Genomic DNA, 5,000 nt, shown 5'->3' with positions numbered 1-5,000 from the left:
TTTATTTTCAGAAGAACTGCATATTTGAATCTGAGTTACTGAGAAAACTTTTTCGATATTAGTTTTCTATAAAACAAGAGTTTAGGTATATAAACCAGAACCCAGTCTTAGCGAGCATAAATCACTCAATTCATATTATGGTTTCATAATCACCTAGCAAAATTTCTTTTCCTTTTGGTAATATATCACCTCCCTTTCATCATCACTTTACTGTAGTTCCAGCTTCCATACCTCACCATCCTTCCGGCATCTTATACATTTTCCAGCTACCTTCGAATTGCGTCGTTCCAGTTTCTCTTTTTCTATTCCCTAATTCCAGACAGTTATTCCCCCTTTTCTCTCTTTTCTTGAAATGCCTTTTTTACCAGCTCAGCTTCTGGCTATGTCCCAGCCAGTTTTTTTTTTTTTTTTTTTTTTTTTTTTTTTTTTTTTTTCCTCGATAGATGACCGGTGCTCTGAAATTTATCATCTGTTAAGGTGTTTTTAATTTGCTCCTTTCTATTTTTTACCATTCTCCTCTGTTTTCTTATTATATTTAAGATTCATCTGGATTCACCGCTTAAGTGAAGTCATTCAAATTAATTATAAAATGCCCATTACTGGTTGTGTTGGCCTAATGGAAACGTCCCTTCCTGGTGTTCTGCCAGGCTGTGGTTAGATCCCGCTCAAGCTCGATAATTTCTTGTATTGTCTGCAACCTTACCATCTTTGTGAGCTATAATCTATAGATCTACCTTCTGAGTCATCAGCAGCCATTGCCTGACCCTCCCTGGTCCTAACTTGGGTGGAGAGGGTTCTTGGGCGCTGATCATATGTATATATGGTCAGTCTCTGGGGCATTGTCCTGCTAGCTAGGGCATGGACACTGTCCCTTGCCTTTCCCATACGTTAGCGAACTTTAAACCTTTAAAGTGATATGTATTAATGTTTATTCTTCCAAGAAATGGATAGCGTACTTTTTATTGATGTTTGTCTCTAAGAATAATTTTATTTACAAAATAGTATTGTTTAATAAAAGGCCCTGTTTCGTTTCTCCCGAGTTATTGCTTTTAATATTATATTAATCTTGACATGTCGATTTTCTTGTTTTATTTATTTGTTATTCCTGGAATTTTTTATATTGTTTTATTTTTCCTTTAAAATTTCTTAGAAAGATAAGAATTATTGGAACCGTTTATTACTTTTTTATGGCGATCAATTCTTTTATCATGATTATTTAAATCATTTCTCATTATTACTTCTTTCAATACATTCTTTTCAACTCTGGTAGTTGTTTCACAACTTGAAATTACTTATAACGATTCCATTAGTGTGATTATTTTCCCGAGGCAGGTAAATTATTCCACCGACTCTAGTAATCATTGTCAAATGATATGTGCAATTATGTCATTACTTCATTCGATCATAACATTTCATCGTTTTCTCCCGTAACGAGAAATTGATTGGACTGTTGGATATGGACTCATATCGTATAAACAATTTAGCTTTTGTTTACTGATGTAAAAGATTAGAAATGAAACTGTAAGAGAGATTATACGAGTGTCTTATTATTATTATTATTATTATTATTATTATTATTATTATTGTTATTATTATTATTATTATTATTATTACTTGCTAAGCTATAACCCTAGTTGGAAAAGCAGACTGCTATAAGCCCGATGGTTCCAACAAGGAAAATAGCCCAGTGAAGAAAGGAAGTAAGGAGACTACAAAAAAAGCAAAAAAAATTGATATAAAATATTTTAAGAACAATAACAACTTTAAAATAAATATTTCATATATAAACTTTAAAAACTTAAAAAAAAAAACAAGAGGAAGAGAAACAAGATAGAATAGTGTGCCCGTGTGTACTCTCAAGCAAGAGGACTCTACCCCATGATAGTGAAAGACCATGGTACAGAAGATATGGCACTATCTAAGACCAGAGAACAATGGTGGAGGAAATCATGATGAGTGGTAGATGGAGATGGTCTGGGCATGCTCTTCGCGCTCCCCAAGAGAGATTAGTAAACCAAACGTTCATCTGGGTTTCACAAGGTACTAGAAGAGTTGGAAGACCCAGGCCTACATAGCTGAGGACTATGAAGCGGGAAGTAGGAGATGAGGAATGGAGAAGTATTAATTTAAAAGCTCAATATAGAGACGACTGGTGAAATCTAACCGAGACCCTTTGCGTCAATAGGCGTAGGAGGAGATGATGATGATGATGATGACTGATGTATAAACAGCCGACTGTACTAATCTTGTGTTGCCTAATGGATTTGCTGAGTAGTAAACATCATCAAATGCTCACATTTCCAAACATATATGTAAAGGGAATGCGATAAGCATATAGTAGGGGAATGCTGCTCTCATTAGTTCATGCTAACACTGATGTTGCAAATGGTAGACTTAATCAGTCATTAGTAATGCGAACAGTACTTGCTTTGATGTTGTATAATCAGTGCAATTAATGCCGTATGATAACCGTTGGTTTCTGATCAAATAGATCTACATCATGCACGTTGTTTAGTTGTGAAATTTAAATTCCGTAGTTTTGGTTGTTTTATTTTTTTTTTCACCTAATAAAGATTTTTCATATTTCAGCCCCACTTTCTCTCTCTCTCTCTCTCTCTCTCTCTCTCTCTCTCTCTCTCTCTCCTCTCTCTCTCTCTCTCTCTCTCTCTCTCTCTCTCTCTCTTGGGTTGTTTTGATTTATTTTATGTTGTAATAAATAATTGTCATATTTCACCCTCTCTCTCTCTTTGGGTTGTTAATTTGCTTATATTGTAATAAATAATTTTGATGCCCCCCTCTCTGGGTTGTTTTAATTTATTTAATGTTGTTATAGATAATTTTAATATTTGCCCCTCTCTCTTTGGTTGTTAATTTGTTTATGTTGTAATGAATAATTTTTTTATCACCCCCTCTCTTTTTGGGTTGTTGATTTGTTTATGTTGTAATAAATAATTTTTATATATCACTCCTTCTCTCTTTGGGTAATTAATTTATTTATGTTGTTATAAATAATGTTCATATTTCACAGCTGCCTCTCTTTGGGCTGTGAATTTTTTATGCTGTAATAAAGAATTTACATTTTTCGCCACCCTCCCCCTTGTACTAGGCAGGTTTTTTTTTTTTTTTTTTTTTTTTTTTTTTTTTTTAAAGCTTTGTGTAAGTAGTTACTTAACATTGAATAGTTAGTTACCCATCTTGGTTTTCCCTAATTGTAAGCTTTCAACATAAGTATCTCAACTTTCCTTTTTCAAGAGACACCATATATTAGCAACTCTTTGTCCTTCCAATTCATGTTGTCCATACTATTGATGAATATTGGTTCATCTTTCAGCTTTGATCATGACTTTCTTCAACTTGAATCCTCGTTTCTAATTGCTAGCTGCATTTTTTCCTTACCTATACATACACTGAATAGTCTGCTTATTCTCTAAATATTCTTCTCTTTCCTCATACATCTAATAACACTAAGCTTACCAAATAATTCTTCACTCAAGGGGTTAACTACTGCAATGTAATTGTTCAGTGGCTACTTTCCACGTGGTAAGGGTAGAAGAGACTCTTTAGCTATGGTAAGCAGCTCCTCTAGAAGGACATTCCAAAATCAAACCATTTTTCTCTATTCCTGGGTAGTGCCATAGCCTCTGTACCATGGTCTTCCACTGTCTGGGGGTAGAGTTCTTTTGCTTGAGGGTACAATCAGGCACACTATTCTATGTTTCCTTATTTCCATTATCACTGGGGTATTTTCCATGTTGGAGCCCTTGGGCTTATAGCATCTTGCTTTTCCAATTAGGGTTGTAGCTTAGTAGTAGTAGTAGTAGTAGTAGTAGTAACAACAAAAATAACAACAATAATAATAATAATAATAATGAAAAATTATAAAAATTAATAATAATATTAATACTACTACTACTACTACTACTACTACTAGTAATAATAATAATAATAATAATAATAATAATAATAATAATAATTAATAACGTGAAGGTACAGCATGTCATCTGCAGAAGATAAGGACGGCTTCGAGACTTGAGAGCACTCGGATGATTTGACTCGCACAAGAAGTCTTTCGATATTGTTCTAATTGCTCCTTGATCTTCCCAGGGTAAAGTAAATCTCTGCATCCTGCAATTTCATCTCGGGGATATAAATCCCACGCTTCTGCTCTTTTAATAGACAGAAGAACAATGATTCCAGAGATGGCGTAACAAGAGTTGAATTATATGTCATCATCATTTGTGGGATTTGAGATCATTCGAATAATACTTCTTCTTCTTCTTCTTCTTCTTCTTCTTCTTCTTCTTCTTCTTCTTCTTCTTCTTCTTCTTCTTCTTCTTCTTCTTCTTCTTCTTCTTCTTCTTCTTTTTTTTTTTTTTTTTTTTTTTCAAAATACCCTGTTTTGTGTGCGCTCCATCAGACTAGAGTTTCAGGGGTTCATTGATTCTCTCTTTATGTAGGATTAAGTATTCCCTAAGGATTTTTGAGAAAAAATTGCTCTACTTAAACCCATATCCCATTTCACTAGGTAAGTTAGAAGGGAAAGTAGAGAAAGGTTATTGTAAATTATATATGAGGGTTGTGATGGCCGATATGGTAACGTCCCTGACTGGTGAATGCCAGACTGGGGTTCGATTCCCGCTCAAACTCGGTAATTTCTTTGGTCGCTGCAACCTAACCTTGTGAGCTAAGGATGGGGGTTTTGGGGAGCCTATAGATCTATCTGCTGAGTCATTAGCAGCCATTGCCTGGCCCTCCTTGATCCTAGCTTCGGTGGGGAGGAGGCTTTGGCGCTGATCATATGTGTTTATTATCAGTCTCTAGGGCATTATCCTGCTCGATAGGGCAATGTCACTGTCCCTTGCCCCTGCCATTCATGAGTAGCCTTTAAACCTTTAAGACTTTAATGTCAGTTGTGGTTGTGGGTATCCGCAACCTAACCTTGTGAGCTCAGTATGTGGGGTTTGGGGGAGCCTATATGTCTATCTGTTGAGTTATCAGCA

This window comes from Palaemon carinicauda, chromosome 14, assembly GCF_036898095.1.
Source record: "Palaemon carinicauda isolate YSFRI2023 chromosome 14, ASM3689809v2, whole genome shotgun sequence".
Lineage (NCBI taxonomy): Eukaryota > Metazoa > Arthropoda > Malacostraca > Decapoda > Palaemonidae > Palaemon > Palaemon carinicauda.
Note: the sequence above shows the minus strand (reverse complement) of the source record.